This window comes from Malaclemys terrapin, chromosome 3, assembly GCF_027887155.1.
Source record: "Malaclemys terrapin pileata isolate rMalTer1 chromosome 3, rMalTer1.hap1, whole genome shotgun sequence".
Classification (NCBI taxonomy): domain Eukaryota; kingdom Metazoa; phylum Chordata; order Testudines; family Emydidae; genus Malaclemys; species Malaclemys terrapin.
In genome coordinates, this window is record NC_071507.1 from 32100885 (window position 1) to 32112281 (window position 11397).

Sequence of the window (11397 nt, forward strand, 5' to 3'; positions counted from 1 at the left end):
CCAATGCAAGCAGCAGTGTGAACACAGCTTTGTTTGCAGGAGTGCTTTCCTGCTGACAAAGCTTACGTCGCTCGCGGGGCAAAAGTGCCGACAAAATACCGATAGAGAATGTTCACACACACTGACTTTTAGCGACCAGGCTGTGTCGACACAACCTGGTCGCTGAAAGCTGCGTAGTGTAGATAAGCCCTCAATGATAGAAAGTAATTGTAGATTTTTCTATAATTGTTTCAATTGTTGTATTTCAAGGGGTGGTAACAAAGTTACTAATATCTTTCTTTGAGAAGATAACTGATTTTTTTTAGACAAAGGAAATGCAGTAGATCTAATCTACCTCGATGTCTGTAAGGCATTTGATAGAGTTCCACATGGGAAATTATGAGTTAAATTGGAGAAGATAGGGATTAATATGAGAACTGAAAGGTGGATAAGGAACTGGTTAAAGGGGAGACCTCAACCAGCTATACTGAAAAGGGGAACTGACAGAATAGAGGGAGGTTACTAGTGAAGTTCCTCAGAGATCAGTCTTGGGACCAATGTTAATTAACATTTTTATTGCTGACCTTGGCACAAAAAGTGAGAGTGTGCTAATAAAGTTTGCAGATGACACAAAGCTGGGAGGTATTTCCACTACAGAGAAGGACCAGGATATCATACAGGAAGATCTGGATGACCTTGTAAACTGGAAGTGCATCCGAAGAAGTGAGGTTTTTACTCACGAAAGCTTATGCCCAAATAAATCTGTTAGTCTTTAAGGTGCCACCAGACTCTTTGTTGTTTTTGTAGATACAGACTAACACGGCTACCCCCTGATACTTGTAAACTGGAGTTATAGAAATGGGATGAAATTTAATAGTGCAAAGTGCAAGGTGATGCATTTAGGAACTAATAAGAATTTTTGCTATAAGCTGGGAACTTATCAGTTGGAAGTGACAGAAGAGGAGAAAGAGCTGGGTGTATTGGTTGATGGCTCATAGTCATCCTATGATCAATGTGATGCAGCTGTGAAAAAAAGCTAATGCAGTCCTAGCATTCATCAGGCGAGATATTTCCAGTAGAGACAGGGAAGTGTTAGTACCATTATACAAGGCACTGGTGAGACCTCATCTGGAATACTGCGTGCAGTTCTGGTCTCCCATGTTTAAGAAAGATTAATTCAAGCTGGAACAGGTTCAAAGAAAGGCTACTAGGATGATCTAAAGAATGGAAAACTTACCTTATGAGAAGAGACCCAAAGAGCTTGGCTTGATTAGCTTAACCAATAGAAGATTGAGGGGAGATATGATTGCTCTCTATAAATACATCCAAGGGATAAATACCAGGGAGAGAGAGGAGTTATTAAAGTTAAGCATCAATGTCGACCCCAGAGCAAATGCATATAAACTGACCATCAACAAGTTTAGGCTTGAAATTAGGTGAAGGTTTCTAATAATCAGAGGAGTGAAGTTCTGGAGCAACCTCCCAAGGGGAGCAGTGGGGGCAAAAAACCTAACTGGCTTCAAGAATAAGTTTGATAAGTTTATGGAGGGGATGGTATGATAGGACTGCCTACAATGGCGTGTGGTCCACTGATGACTGCCTGTAGCAAAAATCCCCAATGGCTGGAGTCAGGACACTAGATGGAGAGGGCTCTGAGTTACTACAGAGAATTCTTTTCCAGATATCTGCCTGGTGGGTCACATGGTCAGGGTTTAACTGATCACCATATTTGGGGTCAGGAAGGAATTTTCTCCTGGGTCAGACTGGCAGAGACAGTGGGGCAGCGGGTTTGCCTTCCTCTGCAGCGGGGGGCATGGGGTCACTTGCAGATTTAAACTAGTATAAAAGGTGAATTTTCTGTAACTTGATTTTAAACCTTTAAACCATGATTTGAGGACTTCAATAACCGAGCCAGAGGTTAGGGGCACAGGCGCTGACTCCATGGGTGCTCCAGCCTGGAACACCTGTGGGAAAAAATGGTGGGTGCTCAGCCAGATCCCCCCACCACCCACAGTGCCTCCCGCCTGCTGGCAGCCCCAACTGATCAGCTGTTCCATAGTGTGCAGGAGGCACTGAGGGGAGGGAGAGGAGTGAGGGCGGGGTGTGCTCGGGGGAGGAACGGGGTGGGAAGAGGCAGGCAGGGGTATGGGGGAAGGGGTGGAGTTGGGCAGGGTAGGCCCGGGAGGAGGCAGTTTCGGGGTTTGGCGAAGGGGTGGAGTGGGGGCAGGGTGGGCCTGGGAGGAGGCGGTGTGGGGGCTGGGGCAAGGGGTGGAGTGGGGGCAGGGTGGGCCCGGGAGGAGGCGGTGTGGGGGCTGGGGCAAGGGGTGGAGTGGGGGCAGGGTGGGCCCGGGAGGAGGTGGTGTGGGGGCTTGGGGAAGGGGTGGAGTGGGCTAGGGGCTCGGGCAGAGCCAGGGGGGTTGAGCATCCTCTGACACATTAGAAAGTTAGCGTCGCTGGTTATGGGTCTATTACCGGAGTGGGTGGGTGAGGTTCTGTGGCCTGAAATGTGCAGGTCAGACTAGATGGTCATAATGGTCCCTTCTGACTTTAGTAAGAGAATCTGAGTAAGAATATACATTACAATTTTCAGTCGAACCAGTGTCCCATAAGTGACTTGCCACAAGATGTCAAAATATGTTAATATTAGAGCTGAGTGGGTCTAATAAGTATTTAATTTTCTCTCTTGGTATAAGAAGTAGACACAATGCTCCTGTCAGATATTTCTGAGTTATTATCTGCAAAAACACTACTCTTTTCAGTTAAGTAGCCCTTGGAATCATGGATAAAGTTGAGACCCTCCCCCCAAATCTGAAATGGCACCCCTCTGGGCAGACACGGAATTGCCCACCCCACCCCACCCCAAGTGTGGCCCCATTGGCCTGACTGGAGCCACCACCACCCCAATATAGAAGTCAAATTGCACCTATGCCTCAGCCCGTCATTAAGGCAGGGATTACCCAGCACAGGAGCTAGCTGCCTGGAGGGCTCTCACTGGTACAGGTCTGGTGCCTGTCAGAAGTGGTTGCAACAATATATTGTAAACTGTCCCTTAGATTAAGAGACCAGCAGAAGCAAATTACATAGTAAGATCATAACCTTAGTCACCCCCCCACAACCTGGGTGAAACTTCTTGTTTTGTAATAACAAGCCCAGTGCTGAAAATGGCATTAGAGAAAAGATAGGCCAAAAGGCTGAGTGGAAAACAAATGAAAGCATTTAGTCCCAGAACCATAGTGGAAGTTATACTGATCTAGGGAAGCTATTCAACAGGGCAGAGTCAGCAGGGGAGAGAGGGCACTTACACCATCTGCAGTTTGACTGTATAATGGCGAAGAAAGGAGGCTAATGCTAGATACAGGGAAAGGCACAAGGTCTGTGAGAGAGGCTAGAACAAATCAATGGAGGATTTTACATAAATTTAAACTGAACCCTAAAACAGATGTGGGGCAGTGGAAGTATTTGCAGATGACATGTGGTCCTTTGATGATTATTTTAGTTAGTTTGTTTTGGTTTTATTTTAGTGTAAATATACTATGATGTTATAGAGCAGAAACATTGGCAATACTCATCATATAAACTTCAGGCAGGTGTATTATTACAGAGAATAACCTCTACACTGTGTATGTAGCAGCGAAGAACCAGATTCTCCCATTCTTACTTACACTGAGTATTTCCCTACTTTTGGAAGAGTTCCACCGAATTAAATAGTACATTTGTGCCAGAATATATCCTGAAAAATGTAGGGGTGATATAATCAGGAAAATGACATGAAGTTATAATTAGCATGGTGCCATGGAAACATTTCCATCCTTCTTTTAAATGACTATAAAATATTGTAGTCCTGTGAACGCCCATCTCCACTCCATCCAACCCCAGCCTGAACAGAATGGATAATCAAGTTCTCAGTGTTCCAAGAGCACTGCCAAGTGTTTCCTTTTAAATGTTCCCAACTGGCTCCTTTTTAAAATATATATAATTAAAAGTAAACCAAGACTTGAATTGCTATAAGGGTCAACGTAATGTTGAAAGGATTATACTAATTGCTTTTACCTTTCTTTTCTCCAGGATGGGGTTCCTCACCAGAGTCCTTCATTTCTACTTAATTTCTTTCTTATTCAATGAGGAGGATGGATTCGTCAATCAAGATTATACCACCTCTGGCTCCAAATTTTCTAACTACTGTACTCCTATTTAAACCTTTCATCTATATCTGAGGTACAGGCTCCAAAAACTGCAAGAGTCCTTGATTTTCTAACATAACATTATTGAAAAAATAATCAGAAAAGACTTTGAAAGGTTTGGTGCTCTGGAAGTTTTAGACATTTCCTACAATAAGATTCAGGAAATTGAATCTGGTGCCTTTGAGAATCTATTCAACTGTATTTCTGTAAATCTTTCATTTAACAACCAGTTGCATTAAATTCCTTATCTTGCATCTCACCTAAATTCTTACAAATACATGAAACCCCAGATTTTCCACATTATAAATATTTTGAAAGATCATCAGAGACTGCTTTGAAGTCTTCTGTGTCAGCAGAAGGGTTGCAATATTCCAAAGGTTCATCTGGCTTGTTAAATGTTCATTCCAAGTTCAGGTGAAGTGTACGGGACTTTCAAAGACTAGATAAAAACATTACTCTGTTTCCACCTTCTATGATATGGCATGCTTTCTGTCGAATGCCAAAATATGGAGTGCAAACTATAAACTGTCTGAGGAAGATCTGACACGAAAAAATGGATGCCAGTCTTTGCAAAGATCAGCTGGACAGTATTTTAGAGCTGAACATTAGTCACAACCATCTGGAAATTGATCTCTTGTCACTTTTTATCCTTTTTCTTCCAATGGAAAATGTACAGTCTATTGATGCTAGTTACAACAAAATAACAATTAGCAATGTAGATATTGGAAACATTTGTCATTTCACATCCAGCAAGCTTTTGTTTTTAAATATCAGTAACAATCCCATAAACAATTTAGATACTATGTGTCTCCCTTCAATAATTGAGATAAATGATTTGTTTTTCACAAGCATAAATCAAATAGTAAATGTTTTGGTGCAAAATTGTTTGATTAAGAAAAGATATATATTCAGGGAAATCAGTTCATCTATACTACCGATCCATACAGCTCTGGAACAGTTGTAGACAAAACTGAACCTGGAAGTATACATATTGCTGCAATTTCATATATTAGAAGACAAGAAGGTACACTTATAGAAAGCCTGCCAGAGAAAGTAAATCATTTAGAAATGTCAAACTGTTGTATTGTAGAACTCTCAATAATTTGTCAGTAATGTGCAAGAATTGCTATTTTTAGACCTTAGTAATAACCCATTTCTAAATTTCCTGACTTATCAACCTCTCTGCAGCATCTGGATTTAAGCAACAGTGACATTAAAATAATACTACCTAGTTTTAAATCAATATCCAATTTAACAGTGTTTAAAATTCAAAATAATAAAATAACAGGTCTTTTTCCTGAATATTTCCCACTAGCTTTAACTGAATGTGATATTAGTAAAAATAAATTTAAAATGTTGTCTTTAAATGAAACTCTGAAGAAAGTTGAATCTCTTAACCTTTCTGGAAATCTAATAACCCAAATAGATCCTACCAGTCCAATTATTTTGCTCACTAGTCTAGACATCAGTCAAAATTTAGTATCAGAGATTTCAGATCGTCTTGGAAAATTTCTTCCAATATTGAAATATTTTAATTTATCTAGGAATAAGATCTCATTTCTACAAAGTAGGTTGCTTCCAGAATCTTTGATTAAGTTAGCTATTAGCAACAATGCCATTACTACAATAGTGGAAGACATTTTGGGGCATTTGACAAAATTCAATGTTTTAACTGTTCAAGGGAAACATTTTTTCTGTAACTGTGACTTGCACTGGTTTGTGAATACATATATCCATAGACCAAATCTGAGAAAATCTAAGATGCAGTTTTCCACCAGATAAAAGGAGTGCATTGTTCCATTGGTGTTCAAATGGCTATTACAGCTTGTACAGCCATATTGTCTATGTCAGTAATAACAGACTTATCTAGCATTTTGATGGACCCTGGAAAAATGGGTGTCAAGGCTGGATCCCCACTTTGAACTTTAGGGTACAAATGTAGGGGCCTGCATGAAAACTTCTAAGCTTAACTACCAGCTTAGCTCTGGTTCGGCTGCCACCATTTCAATGGATTCCATTCCTGGGAAACCTTGAAAAACCTTCACCAAATCCCTGGTGAATACAAATCCAAACCCCTTGGATCTTAAAACAAGGAGAAATTAACCATTCCCCTCCTTCCTCCCAAAAACTCCTGGTGAATCAAGATCCAAACCCCTTGGATCTTGAACAAGGAAAAATCAATCAGGTTCTTAAAAAGAAGGTTTTTAATTAAAGAAAAAGGTAAAAATCATCTCTGTAAAATCAGTATGGAAATTAACCTTACAGGGTAATCAAACTTAAAGAGCTCAGAGGACTCCCCTCTAGTCTCAGGTTCAAAGTACAGCAAACAAAGATAAACACTCTAGTAAAAGGTACATTTACAAGTTGAGAAAAACAAAGGAAAACTAACACGCCTTGCCTGGCTATTTACTTACAAGTTTGAAATAGGAGAGACTTGTTTAGAAAGATGTGAAGAACCTGGATTGATGTCTGGTCCCTCTCAGTCCCGAGAACGAACACCTCACAAACAAAGAACACTAACAACAGCCTTCCCCCCCCAAGATTTGAAAGTATCTTGTCCCCTTATTGGTCCTTTAGGTCAGATGCTAGCCAGGTTACCTGAGCTTCTTAACCCTTTACAGGGAAAAGGATTTTGGAGTCTCTGGCCAGGAGGGGTTTTATAGTACTGTACACAGGACAGCTATTACCCTTCCCTTTATAGTTATGACAAAGGGCTAGAATTCGTGCATGGTGAAAAGGAAACAAAGCGAAAAGAGGCCAGAAAATAAGTTGTATGATGCCTTCATTTCATACAGTGAAAATGACACAAGTTGGACTAAAGAGAATTTTCTGGAAAAACTAGAAATGAATGGGTTTAAAATATGTTACCATGAGAGAGATTTCAAACTGGGGCATCTGGTACTTGGTAATATTTTCTATTGCATAGAGAATAGCCATAAGGTCCTTTTTGTTTTCTCCCCCAGCTTTGTAAACAGCTGCTGGTGTCAATATGAACTGGATTTTCCTGAACAGCAGGTCCTGAATGAAAATCAAGATTCTTTCATTATGGTTGTGTTGGAAGACCTCGGATCCAACAGTGTGTCACAGAAATTCAGCAAACTCAGAAAACTGTTGAAAAGGAAAACCCATTTAAAATGGAGCCCAGAGGAACACAAAGAGAAAATATTCTGGCACCAGCTCACAGCTGCCTTAAAAACATCCAAGGACCCACTTGTTTTGAAAACAGATAATGGACTGACACAAGATATGTACGAGATGGAATGTGACTATTAGAATACATTAAGCTTGTGATGTAACATTTGCAGTCAAATAAGGCATATTTGCATATTTAATTTCAGCAAAGCTTTCCATTTACAAAATAGGAATTAAATTTATAAACTGATCAGTCCAATGAGAGATTATTAAGCAGTTTGTGCCATGTACATTCATTTCATCTTGAAAAGAAGCTATCATGTAGAATATCAAGGCTTTGATATTATCAGACAAAGTCATGATTTCCTAGAGTTTGATAGTCTACAATTTTAAACCTCGTCAGTGGGGGTTCAGGAAATATAGTGGACATCAGCAAAGAGAAACTTGAGTCATATCATATGCTCTAAATATCTTTTCAAAATCTCTGGTGAACTAGTAAAAAATAATGTGGTTAAAAGGCACAGATGTTGTTAACATTATGGAGATCTAATATTGCTCATGATGAGAAAAGACAGAACAGAAAACAAAGTTCATAACACAACATTCTTGTGATTCAGACTGACCAATGTGTTGCATTTCAGAAACCAACACATTTGCAATCACTCCCAAACCTGGCAGTGCCCGCTCTGAAAACTGCTTTGAGAGACAAAAAAAAATCACAATAAATAGTATGTAGTAATTGAATAGCACTTCACATCTATGGTTTGCAAAATCCTTTACAGAACTGAGGACTTTATAGTCTAAAAGACTCTGTTAATACAAACCATTGGGGAAAGAAATTCCTAGTCCATGTTGTGTTGCAAGCCCTTATTCAATGGCTAAATTATTGGGATAGAACAGAGTTTAGATATTACAGTGATGGGTACTATAGAATATCCATTGACAACTAGATGTATGTATGTACAGATACCCCTAAGGTATCTAACCAGACACTCAAGAAAGTACCAAGAAGAAAAAGTCTCTAACCCATGATCATGCAGGCAAGAGAAGGCCAAGAGGCCTTTAAGGCCCGGCTTGACAAAGCCCTGGCTGGGATGATTTAGCTGGGAATTGGTCCTGCTTTGAGCAGGGGGTTGGACTAGATGACCTCTTGAGGTCCCTTCCAACTCTGATATTCTATGATTCTATGATTCTAAGAGAGAGAAATGCTCTGCAGCTAATGGAGAAATATTAGTGATGGACAGGGTGACTCAGACTACCTCATTTTAGGGCAGAGACATGGAGAAATTCCAGCTGACATCAGGGATCAGCACCACATTGTAACTAGGACCAAAAAAGCCTGTAGAAGACACCAAATTAACTCACTGATTTTACATGCTTTTTGTTTTTTAACCTCATCCTTGCCAGATCATGAGTGATCAAGAAAGGAATAAGAAATGCTACTCCTAGGCCTTGTCTACCCTACATAGATAGGTCGACATAAATCACCTTGCACTGATCTAGTTGTGCATGCGTCTATGCTTAAATTGGTCTGCCACTGAAGTAAGCTCTCCATTATGCCGACATAGTAACACTACCTCCCCGGGTGGTGTCGAGCTGTGGCTGATATACTGAGGCTTATGCAGCGCAAATGTAGACAATCCATTACCTATGGAGACTGGAAGCCCCCCACACCCTTTAAATATCTGATGGGGTCTAAATTAGCTGTTACCACTCAAGAAAGAGATCTTGGAGTCATTGTGGATAGTTCTCTGAAATCATCCACTCAATGTGCCGCGGCAGTCAAAAAAGTGAACAGAATGTGGGAATCATCAAGAAAGGGATAGATAATAAGACAGAAAATATCATATTGCCTCTATATAAATCCATGATACGCCCACACCTTGAATACTGCGTGCAGATGTGGTCACCCCATCTCAAAAAAGATACATTAGAATTGGAAAAGGTTCAGAAAAGGGCAACAAAAATTATTATGGGTATAGAACAGCTTCCGTATGAGGAGAGATTAATAAGACTGGGACTTTTCAGCTTGGAAAAGAGGCGACTAACGGGGGATATGATAGAGGTCTACACAATCATGAGTGGTGTAGAGAAAGTAAATAAGGAAGTGTTATTTACTCCTCCTCAAAATACAAGAACAAGGGGCCCCCAAATGAAATTAATAGGTAGCAGATTTAAAACACAAGAAAGTATTTTTTCACACAACGCACTGTCAGCCTCTGGATCTCCTTGCCAGAGGGTGTTGTGAAGGCCAATACTATAACAGGGTTCAAAAGGGAGCTAGATTGAGTCATGGAAGATAGCTCCACCAATGCTATTAGCCAGGATGGGCAGGAATGTTGTCCCTAGCCTCCGTTTGCCAGAAGCTTGGATTGGGTGACAGGGCATGGATCACTTGATGATAACCTGTCTGTTCATTCCCTTTGGGGCACCTGCCATTGGCCACTGTCAGAGGACAGGATACTGGGCTTGATGCACCTTTGGTCTGACCCAGTGTGGCCATTCTTACATTCTTATGTCAAAAATGTTTTTGTCTCATCTACATTAAAAATTAAATATAACACTGGTTTCAACACCAAGTCAGTAACCTACTGCTGGCAACTGTTCTCAGTTTTGAGTCAATGTTCTAGTGTAGACGGGACTTGCATGCCATTTATTTCTTGCATTTATAAAGCTTGATGGTCCAATGTTTCCATCATGAATGACAGACCTCAAGTAGTCCATAAACGAATGTTGAAGTTGGCCACAGAAAAGACAGCTCTGGTCTATCTGACTAAGTAATTTACATGAGTTTTGTTATAAGACAGCCTCAGTGTTGCTAAAAGCCAGAAGTACTCCTATTGTGAGGCTACTCCACCAGTGGGCATGATTCTCCAATCACTACCAACAGTATAAAATCAGGAGTAATTCTGAGTTATCCAAGAGCAGAAATAGTAACCTTATGTATTAACGAGCAAGTGAATACAACCAGCCAAATTTAGCCTGGTGTGAGTTATGAGCAGGTGCATTGACTCAATGGCAGTTGCTCCTTCTTACCTCTGAGCTGGATTTGAACCATTAGCTTTAGAGTTCTGAGATTTTAAAAGGAAATTATATTTACATAAGTAATTTTCACAATTATGAGCTATACATTCCCAGCTTCGGAAATTGTCCATTTTCTAACATTTATAATAGCTATTTGCTAAACTCCTCTCAGCTGAAGATTTCAACCAAAATGTTCTTTGGGCAAGAACATGGAGTGACTTATTTTCAATCGTATTAGCTAGCAAAGTTATAATTAAATACATTCTGCCTTAATTAAAATCTGTTTGATTAATCAGAAATATTCTGTGGCTACATAGATTTGACTGTGCCCAGGCTTCCAAGAATAGCATCTCTTCTTCTCCCCATCTGGATTTCCTAGCTTAGGACTATCTGTTTACACATACCCAGTCTATCCCATTACGACACTACATTCTCTCTCTGTCCAGGAAAGCAAGTTGGATATGAAACTGCAGCCAGATTAAATAACTAAGTCCTACCAGGGCTGTTCATATAGCTCCCTCTCTGCTGCAGTTTACACTTCACTGCACTTAACGTGCTGGGCTGTGTCAGTCTTCAATGGCTTTAGATTTAAATCTTAGGTTTGGTTCTTAGGTCAAAGTCTCCAAGCTAGATAGATGTGCATGTATTTAAACACTCAATACTGTTTGTGGCTTTCACTGAACCTATGGATTTTCTCATAGTTTCTCTTGCTCTGTCTTTGTAAAGATTCCACCTCAACATGCATACAGACGTCACTTTCATCAATGGGTAGAGAACCCAGGACCTTCAGACCTGTGATTTTCAGTTTAGAAATTGCTATCTTAGTTCTACTGTAAAGAGGCCACACATAGCGCTGAAATGACAAGCCCTCGCTAATAACTTCTTGACCTCATGTACGTACAGTATTTCCAATAATTAGCAAAAAGAACAGGCACGACTGCTACTCTGAATCCAATAATTAGATGACACGTAAGCTTTTATAATGCAGAAACGAAAAATATATACAGAGAGAGACTATTGCATCAATCACCCTAGTGGGTGAAGAAATTAATCGTTACCACTGGAAGTCAAGACCTGCAAA

At 40.3% G+C, this 11397-nt stretch overlaps 1 pseudogene; it reads left to right on the top strand.

Moving 5' to 3' along the window:
* Window positions 1-4045: 4045 nt before the first annotated feature.
* On the top strand, window positions 4046-7433 carry LOC128833769 (toll-like receptor 2; annotated as a pseudogene).
* The last annotated feature ends 3964 nt before the right edge of the window (window positions 7434-11397 follow it).